This window comes from Sturnira hondurensis, unplaced genomic scaffold (assembly GCF_014824575.4).
Source record: "Sturnira hondurensis isolate 20B ecotype Veracruz unplaced genomic scaffold, ASM1482457v3 Scaffold0000648, whole genome shotgun sequence".
Taxonomy (NCBI): Eukaryota; Metazoa; Chordata; class Mammalia; order Chiroptera; family Phyllostomidae; genus Sturnira; species Sturnira hondurensis.
In genome coordinates this window covers 12,019,044-12,030,573 of record NW_028073279.1, presented here as the reverse complement: position 1 = coordinate 12,030,573, position 11,530 = coordinate 12,019,044, and positions in this window count along the sequence as shown.

The following is an 11,530-nucleotide window of genomic DNA, read 5'->3' as shown; positions in this document are numbered from 1 at the left end:
TGATTCTGTGAACCTAAAACTGCTCTAAAAACAAAAGGCTATCATTTTTTTAAAAATGAAGATGAGCACAATTTTGAAAGTGTTGCATATTTGTCCTGAGGAAAAATAAGTAGAAACCTTTTAATGGGTAGTTTTATATTATTACTTCATCGCCAATTCCCAGAGGAGGAAACTGAGGCCTATACGGTGAAGTATCTTGCTCAAGGTCATTAAGTTCAGCAGGTAGAATCTGCACCCAGTAAATTCAATCCCCAAGTCCACGAGTGACCACGTGTGAAACGAGGTCTTTGAGGCCTATCTTAGTTTCCTCTTGGTGCTGTACCACTTTAAAAGTGGTAAAGCTAAAGAGACCTAAATGGAAGGAAGCTTTCATTACTCCACGCAAAGTGGTAAAACGTTGATACCAGCAGACATTACATTACCTCTGCATATTGTCAAGGGCAACCCCTTAAGGAAAAGTATGCAGGGTGATACTTTCCAAAAGCATTGTTCCTGATTTCCAGTGGATTCTTCTCCCGTGAGAAGACAGCCTTTCATTCTAACTTCAACAGTTTTAACCTGCACTGAGTAGGAGGGATCACCAGTAGCAGTTCGCTAGTAGCATCTGGTCCCTTTGTTTTCTTCCCCCCCCCGCCACCCCACGCTGGTATAGGACGTTCGTATTTCTTTTTCGTGTCCTTGTCATCCTTCTTGCCACCACCAGGACCATGACCACCACTCTTTGACTCTGAGTGACCCAGAAAGCATTTGTCCCATCACCTGGGGAGGCCCCCCACGAAACTCCTTGCTCTGGGCAGCGAGCCCCCATCGGCAGAGGGGAAAAGCCAGACAGCCTGGCCCCACTGGCCTGCCTGGGGGACTCTCATGTTGGGCCCCGGCCCCAGGTCCCTCGAGCAAGCCCTGCTGGTCACCCCAGCCAGGAAATAGATTTTAAAAAAATGTCTCGGTAATGTCCAAGAGTCAAAAAAGAGAAAGAGAATGAGAAACAGAGGAAGCAAGCAGAAAGCAAGTGATAAAATGGAAGCCTTAAGCCCTAACATATCAATAATTAAAGGTGCAGAGAGGGCCTTAACATACCAATTGAAAGAGGTTAAGCAGAATGAGGAAAAGGATGATCCAACAGTACGCTGTCTGTAAGTAGCTCGCTTTGAACATAACAACTGTGTTAGTCTCCTATTGCTACTGTAAGAAAATATCATCCACTTAGTGGCTTACAACAACCCTCATTTATAATCTTGCAGCTCTTGAGGTCATCAGCGGAAACGGCTGCTGCCAGGCCCACGCCAAGGTATCAGCGGCCATGTTCCTCGGGAGGCTCCATGGAGTATCTTTCCTTCTTGGTCCGGCCTCTGGAGTCCACTTCATCCCCTGGCCCTTGGCTCCTTCCTCCATCTCCAAAGCCCGTGGCATGGAATCTGCAAATCTCTGTGCTCTGTGACCCCTGCTTCAGTTTTCTCGTCTTCGGTTCTACTGCCTCCCTCTTTCCCTTATGAGGACTCTTGCGACGGCATGGAGTCACCTACGTAACCCAGGGCAAACTTCCCATTTTAACACGCTGAATCACGTACGCAGTGCCCTATTGTCATGTGATAACACATTCCCAGGTCCTGGGGCTGAGGCCATGGCCACCTGGGAGGGGGCAGGGGACTGCTCTGCCTACCACGAGACTCTAGGCAGGAAAGGCAGGCAGACCAATGATCCTTTCACACATACAGGCTGAGTAAGAAGTAGACTGATGTTTCATCAGGCACTTGTGGGGCTGAATCATTCCAAGGACCGTTTGCTAGGGATTTAAATAGTGAACCTTTTCAGATACCACTGCTTCTTAGAGAGAGGCTGCTAATGCCTTCCAGGTCTGGTTTGCATTGGCCGGGGTTTGGGTGGGGTTGGACCTGCAAATGACAGGTTTTACTGTAGGCAGCAGGAGCAGGCAGGGGTTAATATTCCTGAAGTTAAAGTGAGTGGAGAGAGATGGGGAAGTCTGAAAGGGACACTGGTCAGGTATTCTTACACTCTGTGGAAGCACCCGGTGTCGGGGAAAGTCCGTAAGAAGTTAATGTGAGCAAAAGCAAAACAACACATAACGCAACATAACTCACTTTAGGAAACCACCAACTAATCTTTCTTTCCACAGGAGACTAATCCGGGAATCAGCTAAGCAAAGCAGGTCATTCTGACCGCTGAAAGGAATTGCATATAAACTCTACAGAAAGAAACACTGTCTGCCATAGTTAGTGGTGGGTATCATGGGAAGAGTTCAAGTCTAGCATCAGTATGAAGAAGAGGCCGACTTAGAGACTTAGAGCTGGGCCAAAGCAGTGTTATGTTTGGATGGGCACACAGAAGTCTTATAAACAAAACTTCCTGAAGCCAGGGAATCCCCATTAAACTGACCACAACCAATGGACCTCCAGCCTCTGCCTGTCTTGTTGGTGGCAGAAAGAGAACTTATTCTATTTTATGGGCCACTAGTGGTAAGGGAGAGATTTATACTGAACTGGAACTATCCTGTAACTTCCACCCTTTGGTCTGGTTTTCCTCTTTAAGCCACACTAATAGCTGCATTCCGTCTTCTTTAAAAATGGAAGCCAGCTAGCCCTGGCCAGGTAGCTCAGTTAGAACATCATTCAGAGGTTGCAGGTGTGATTCCTGGTCAGGGCAAATATAAGAATCAATGAATAAATGCATAAATAAGGGGAACAATGAATTGATCTCTCTCTCATATAAAAATAAACATAAAAATGGAAGCCAGATTATATAAAAAAGATTGGCAACGCCAAGTATTCGCGAGAATAAAGAGCAACCGAGATTTTCATGTTTTGCTGATAGAAGTTGTCAATTAACCAGTTCAGAAGATTGTTGGCTGGTAGTGTCTACTAGAGTTCAAGACATGCCTATACTGTAATCCAAGGACACCACTCTTGCATATATAGAAAAGAAAAATAAGGACACATTATTTTTTAGCAAATGTCCCACAAAAGACATGTGTAAGTGTTTATGGCGGCTCTATGCATGACAGCCCCAAACTGGAACCAAACTACGTGACAACAGAGGGGTGGAGACATGGACATATGCACAGGACATGGTTATAGTGATGAGTCAAATGTGACTGAGCAGCACTGGGGTCCCGCTGCCCACCACCACCCTCTAGGCAAAGTTCTGGAGGCAGAGGTTGGGTGATAAAAGAAAAGAGTCTAGTCCAAAGCTTCACAATTTTGGAATAACAGCTTTCCACACACATTACCCCCTTAAGCCTATCAATTAACTTTAACTCTTTACAGCTTTAATCACCTAAACCTCTCAATTAAGGCTTAACTCTTTAATACCTGGGTTCTCCTATCCTGTCCCCTGTTAGCTTTTAATTATCTTATTTCTATAGGATTAGTTTACAAACCAAAACAATATAAGGTACAAAAACTACACAATTTTGGAAGAATGGCAGGCTTCTGAGTCAGAGTTTATCCCCTCTAAAGCACCCTAAGAATTATCCTGCCACCCTCTGCCAGGCCAGCCTGATCCTAGGCTGTGCCGAGTTTCTCCTCCCATCCAAAATCTATCTAGCCCCATCTGGTGTAGGTCAATGGATTGAATGCCAGCCTACAAACCAAAGGGTTGCTGGTTCAATTCCCACTCACGGCACGTGCCTGGGTTGCAGGCCAGGTCCCCAGTAGGGGTGCACGAGAGCATCGATGTTCCTTTCCCTCTCTTTCTCCTCTCTCTAAAAATAAATAGAAATAAAAATTTTAAAACAAGCAAAATTCATCCAAATTACCATTCGTTGGGAAACTCAGGCAGCTGCAGCACAATCATCCAGGCATCCTCGAGGAAGAGGGCCCAAAAGCCCGTCTCTGCTTCCTTTTATTTTAAATCTTTGGGCCCATAATTTCATACACTAGGGAGGCATTCAGCTTTTTAGCCAATCCCATCCCAGGCTCTTTACCATTGCCTTGGCAACCTCCTCCCACTGCCCCTTCCTACTCCTCCCCAGAAGCCAACTCAAAGGCGAGCATAACATGATTCCACTTTGTGGAGTTCAAAAACAGGCAAAACTAATCTATGGTGCTAGGGTCATAGAGAAGAGGGTATCTACAAGGGCGGGTACTGGCTGGGAGGAAGCACAGTGGTCAACCAGGTGTATCCATGTGTAAATATTCACCAGGTTTTACACTTAAGACTTGGGTATTCTATGCACACTTTAATGTAATATATATTTTTTTAATTAAGCAATTAGGCCCTTGTAATTTGGACATGAAAAAAGTCCAATAGGGCAGTTACAAAATAGTGGGTTAGATCCGTGGGCATTTGTCCACACACACGACTTAATGGGGATGTAGCACATTGTAGTGATTGATGGGGCTCAGGAATCACAGGCCGGTTTGAAGCTCTGACTTCACCAGTTATCATTAGCTGTGTGTGCAAAGCGAAGTTACTTGATCTTTCTAACCCCCAGTCTCATTGAGTATCAAATAAGGATGCATAAATGACAGCACTGAGCATGAGATGAGAAACATAAAAATCTTAAAAACGATCATCTCATTTGTTAAATACATACTATGTACCACACACTGTGAAACATTATTTAATTTGATCCTAGAAAAACCATATGAGGAAGAGTAGTTCCATTTTAAGAACGAGGAATCTAGGATTCTAAGAGCTTGCCCATAATAAGTGGAAGCTTTGTTTGACCCTAAAGTCCATAATTTAAGTATTCCCCTACGTAGCCATTGACGTAATGGGATGGTGGGTGGATAGTACAAAGTTGAATCAGAAACTATCCTGAGTTCTGCACAGGCGCATAATATTTAGCTAAAGGTTCCTGTTAACATCTTAAAGGCTAGCAATCTACATCTACAGCAGGAAAGACCTTTATCACTCCGAGGGTGGCTTCTTTCCCTGCCTTACAGGGTGACTGTGAGGATGAAGGGAGACAGTCAGGTCAGGAAAGGACATATGGCACCTACTAGGTAACTTAGTAGCCTCCACACCCACCTCCTTCTTATTGTTTCTAGTAATCTGCTTGCTGGTGTTTTTGCAAGAACCACTTCTAGCAATCACCCATTCCAAGGTAACAATTTAAAGCTTATAAAATTCTTATGCTGTACCAGGCACTGTTCTAAGCATTGGGACCATCGAAGTCTTGAATAAATCAACATAAGCTCATTTCCGCACCTACCTCCTGTGGATAAAAATGAAGGTTGGAATCATGTTTGGATATCAACTCCTAAATTATCTAAAGCAGAAAGTTACTTAATCTCAGACTAATTCATGGTCCTATTAACTCAATCTAGTGGGAATAGTTTCTTAATCCTCATCTGAAAAGTGTTTATAAATTTTTAGGGGGAGAGAGGGGGAACCATCACTCTCTCTTGGTTGCCTCCAGTATGCAGCATGACTGAGGATCGAAACCCACACCCTAGATTATGTGCCCTGACTGGGAATTGAACCCACAACCTTTTTGTGTATAGGACAATGGTCCCATCAACTGAGCCACCCAGGGCTAGTGAGGTCATCTTTTGAGTATCATTATGTTTCAGTCACCAAAAGGATGGTCAGGGATGACACAGGGGTGGGCAAACCCAGGCTGACAGTTGTAAGTGATGTTCTTTTGAGTTAATAAAGCGATTGCAATATTCATAACCTGCACTTCTTTCCATACAAACAACTGGAAACCTACTTTTGCCCACCCCTGTATAAACTTAGCCTACGTGATGAAAAGTTCCAAACACTGAAAACTTTCTGAAGTGTTCTGGTAAAACAATGTTTTTCTTTGGCATAAGTAATCCAAATAGCTCTAACCTTAATAATTTTTCAAGTTTTAATCTCCACATGCTTGGCATATTCCGATAACACTGACAGGCTAAAAGCAACATTCTCTTGTGTGCACAGTGATTGCTGCAATTAACCTTCATTTAGGCTGAAAGTCGACTGATCAGCTGCTTCACAGCAACATTTCTCAATTTATTAGATAACACCTCCAGAAAACTTTAGACTTAAAAGCAGCAAAAACAAAATCTGCAGCCTTTGCTTACATAAGGAGTCTTAAAGCAGTGAAGGTGCTGATAAGACTTCCTTGAGAAAAGACATTTTTGGCCTTTATTACAGAGTAGCTGCAGTCAATGAAAAGATACTGGAGATTTCAAAATGCAGGTAAACAGCCCTGGCTGGTGTGGCTCAGAGGATTGAGTGCAGGCCTGCAAACCAAAGGGTCACTGGCTAGATTCTCAGTCAGGGCACATGCCTGAGTAGTAGGCCAGGTCCCCAGTAGGGGGCGTGTGAGAAGCAACTACACATTGCTGTTTCTCTCCATTTCTCCCTCCCTTCCCCTCTAAAATAAATAGAATATTTTTTAAAAAGTAGGTAAACAATGTCCAAAAAATGCATCTTTCCTTCTGTAAAAAAACATCTGAGGCTACCAGTATTTTATTCAAGATGTAACCACACTATAAAGTCTGAGAAACCCTTGCAAGTTCCGGAAGGGCCTCACCAATGCCTTTAAAATATGTTCGGTAAATGGTCACTATTATCTATGTCATCTTAATTTCTCCATATTGTCTGACTGATATTATCATCACTATTTATAAAGACAGAGGGCCTTAGAATCACTGTGTACTCAGTCACAAAGCAAGTAACAAACAGGGTGCAAACTCAGGCCTGATTCCCATCTGCACTTCCCATCAAACTGTGCTGCTTGGATGTCAAACCTCTGACGTCATGTTTTAGGCCAGCTTTGTTCTTTCACATGTCAGGATCATACTGGAAGTCCAAGTAAGTGTACCTCGAGGAAGAAAGAGTAGGGGAGAGAAGAACATAATTTCCTTGGGTTTGCTGTTCTAATGTACCCATACTATTATTGTATGAAATACATGTATTCAAATAATGTGTTTATTGTGGAAAATTTTAAAACTTACATAAACCAAAAGAAAATCTAACTAAATAAAAATTACCTGCATTCTTCCCATGAACGGGCTGATGTGACTTCTTTTTTTAAAAAATATATTTTATTGACTATACCATTACAGTTGTTCTATTCCCCCCTTCATTCCCCTCCACCCGCACACTCCCTCCCCCACCATTCTCCCCCCTTAGTTTATAACCACGTGTCTCAAGTTCTTTAGATTCTATATTTCCCCCACTATTCTTGCCCTCCCCCTGTCTATTTTTTACCTACCGTCTATGCTACTTATTCTCTGTACCTTCTCCCCGCTTCCCCTCCTCCCACTCCCCTGTTGCTAACCCTCCATGTGTTCTTCATTTCTATGGTTCCACTCCTGATCTAGCTGTCCTCTTGGTTTGCTTTTGTTTTAGGTGTGGTTGTTAATAACTGTGAGTTTGCTGTCCTTTCACTGTTCATATTTTTCATCTTCTTTTTCTTATATAAGTCCCTTTAGCATTTCATATAATAAGGGCTTGGTGATGATGAACTCCTTGAACTTGACCTTATCTGAGAAGCACTTTATCTGTCCTTCCATTCTAAATGAAAGTTTTGCTGGATAAAGCAATCTTGGCTGTAGGTCTTTGGATTTCATGACTTGGAATACTTCTTTCCAGCCCCTTCTTGCCTGTAAGGTCTCTTTTGAGAAATCCGCTGACAGTCTGATGGGTACTCCTTTGTAGGTGACTGTCCCCTTATCCCTTGCTGCTTCTAGGATTCTCTCCTTCATTTTAGTCTTGGCTAATGTAATGATGATGTGCCTTGGTGTGTTCCTTCTTGGGTCCAACTTCTTTGGCACTCTCTGAGCTTCCTGGATTTCCTGGAAGTCTATTTCCTTTGCCAGACTGGGGAAGTTCTCCTTTATTATTTGTTCAAATAAGTTTTCCACTCGTGGCTGTTTCTTTCCCCCTTCTGGTACCCCTATAATTCGGATGTTGGAACGTTTAAAGATGTCCTGGAGGTTCCTAAGCCTCTCCTCATTTTTTTGAATTCTTGTTTCTTTACTATTTTCTGGTTGGATGTTTCGTTCTTCCTTCTGGTCCACTCCCTTGATTTGAGTCCCAGTTTCCTTTCCATTGCTATTGGTTTCCTGGACATCTCCCTTCATTTCAATTAGTTTAGCTTTCATATATTCCTCTAATTTGTGACTATAATTTACCAGTTCTGTGAGCATCCTGATAAACAGTGTCTTGAATTGTGCTTCTGAGAGGCTGGCAATCTCTTGGTCACTTAGAGTTATTGGCTCTGGGACTTTGAGTTCTTCTTGCACAATCTTTTGGGCTGTTTGTGCCTGTTATGTAGCAGGATCGGAGCCCTAGGTGTTCACCAGAGCAGAGCAACTCAGTCGCTGGGTTGTGATGCTGTATGTGGGGGCAGGGTCAACGAGGAGCAATGGCGTCCTATCTGCCGCCTCCCACCATGGCCCCCACAGGTGCCGCAGCTGCCACCGTCACCAGGGCCTGCGCATTTCGTCCCACTGCACACGAGTGTGCCACCACCATCAGCCCTCGCCCCCTGGGGCCTCCGTGGTCCGTCTCATTGTGCGAGAATGTGCGACTGCGGTCAGTCTGCCCCGTACCCTGACTGGGTCCAGGCCACTTGCGCACCTAGGTCTGAGGATCTTTCCTGCCCAACCCTGCTCCGCTGCTGGCTCCGCCCCTCTTACCGTCCCCGTTGAACGGTTAGTGGTTGTCGGACTTCCGTATAATTCAATTTTCTGTTCTTTGGCTGTGTCTTCGTTCTCCAAACCTTTGTTGTATTCAAACTTGGTTGTGGGAAAAGGCGCAGTGTTTCCACCTATGCCTCCATCTTGGCGGAAGTCTCCTGATGTGCCTTCTAAAAATGGTTGGCTTCTTGAGATAGCAAACCCCACAAAATCATGCAGATCAAAGGTTCCAATCTTTATGTTCACTATGTCAAGGACACTAATGACACTGCCCAGGCCATTGAGGGTATGTGTACCTGCAAAGCCACCAAGTATCTGAAGGGTGTCACTTTATAGAAGCAACCTGTCTTTCTATTGTTACAATGATAGAGTTGGTAGGTGTGCCCAGCCCCAACAGTGGGGGTGAACACAGGGTCAGTGGTCCCCCCAAATATGCTGAATTTTTGCTGCACAGGCTTAAAAATGCAGACGGTAATGCTAAATTTCAGGGTTTTTATGTAGATTCTCCTGTCACGGAGCACATCCAGGTGAACAAAGCTCCCAAGATGCGGCACAGAACTTGGAGTTCTTGGGTGGATTACCCTGTACAGGGGCTCTCCCCGCCACACTGAGATGATCCTACTGAAAAAGAGCAGGTTGTTCCTAAACCAGAGGAAATGGAAATCCCAGACAAAACTGAAGAAATAAAAACGGGAAATCAACGTAGCATAAATTAAACGCTGATGAAAGTAAAACAAAATCACTCACAATCCCACCATCTACAGATGTCTCGAGCTTCACCTGACCTCAGCAAGGCTGAGCAGAGTGTAGCTGTACGGTGTGACCTCACATCTCTCCCTTGTCACACAGACACAATCAGACTTTTGGTCCAGAGAGTGCTGCAAATGTCAGGTGAGGCAGCAGAAAGATCTTTGGGTTCTTGACAATAATCACCACTCTACCATCGTCTCATTTTAACATTTACAAAACATTTTAGCATTCGCATGATGTAACACTGAATTTTAAAAAATGACTTTTTTAACCACCAAACTACCTACCTATTAAACAGAAAGACTCAGTGTAGGCAGATAATTCCATCTTTCCTGAAAACATTAAAAAACATATTAAAAAGCCTCTTATTTTACAATCAGGAGCAGTGTGTTTCATAGAATTAGATGGTTGTAACCAGCATATTGCAGTCGAGATAGCAATTAACAGACCCAGATTTAAATCCTGGCTTCACCACTTGAGGTATTTCATGACCATGGGCAAATCATTGAATTATTCATTATGGACTCAATTTACTTATCTGTAAAGTGGGAACAATGATATTGACTCTTTAGCAAGACTCTATAGGAGTGCTGTGAGGACTAAATCATTTAAAATATGTAATGAAGTTAGCATAACATCTTGCACATGGGGAGCAGTAAAGGAAATTTTTAATAAGTTAAAATCTTGAAATCTTAAGAGATTAAGCCTTAATATTTCTTACATTTTTCTTGAAAATAGGTTTTCTAGGAAATAACATTCTTCATCAGACAATTAGCTTTAAAAGCATTGCTGTATTAAGAATTAAAATATTAGGCTCTATTTAAAACGATATAGGAATGAGTAACTCTGGCCTTGCTGATGAACTCACTAATAAATGCTTTATTCCAGGACACAGTTGGGTACGGAATGCTGTTATGAATTTTTTTATTCATTCCTAATTAGTAACTTTTCTCATTTTCCAAATATATCTACCTTTCCTCTCTCTCAGCAAGGAAGAAAAAAATCGTTCTGTATGCTCTTCCTACTTACTCCTGAACACTCTTCTCTTGAAGCTTCCTAAAGGACAATTAGATAATTCGGTCAACTATTTGACCTCTTGTGCCAAACAACAAGGTTGCTGCCCTTCCCCAATACTCAGCACCTTTTCTCCAGCAGCGAGCCTGTTCTCACAGTTTTGTTCTTCGGCTGCCAGGAGCAAGGCACAGCAGTCAGCATGCAAACGCAGGGCCGTAACTACAGAGCAAGGTGCAGTGGCAGGCGGCTGCAGCGTCTTCCCCACAGTCCATCTGAACAGAGCACTGGCGTGTAAGAGCTGACCGTGGTGTGATTTGAATGTGGGTTGAGGTTGACTTTATTCTTTCTCCAATACCCTGGTTAACTGAGATTGTTGGTATGTATCAACATGTGATCACTTTTTGACTAAGAATGACAATTCCAGAGAAAAAAATCAGAAATGCATTTTTTGGAATAACTTAAATACCAAACAATAAGGAATTACATAAATAAATTATGATGCAGCCCTGGCTGGCATAGCTCAGTGGATTGAGTGCGGGCCTGTGAACCAGAAGATCGCAGTTCAATTCCCAGGCAGGACACATGCCTGGGTTGCAGGCCAGTTCCCGGCAGGGGCCACTTCCCAGCAGGGGATGCAGGAGAAGCAACCATACATTGATGTTTCTCTTCCTCTCTCCTTCCCCTCCCCTCTAAAGATAAATAAAATATTTAAAATAAAAATAAAAATAAATTATGATACAGACATGGAACTCTGCAGGCATTAAAAATAATTTCATACAGCCCTCGCTGGTGTAGCTCAGTGGGTTGAGCTCAGGCCTGTGAACCACACAATTGAGGTTCGATTCCCAGTCAGGGCACATGCCTGGGTTGCAGGCCAGTTCCCAGCAGGGGACATATAAGAGGCAACCACACATTGATATTTCTCTCCCTCTCTCCTTCCCTTCCCCTCTAACAATAAATAAATAAATATTTTAAAAAATAATTTCATACAAAATATTTATTGAAATAAAAAAATCTTTATAATGCAAAGTAGGCTATAAACAATATGTATATCATTTTGGTGAAGAAAAATGAACATTCATGCATGGAAAAAGTACTAAAGACATACATACAAATATTAACATTGTTATCTTTGAGCTATGAAATGAATTTTGTTTTTTATTTTGCAC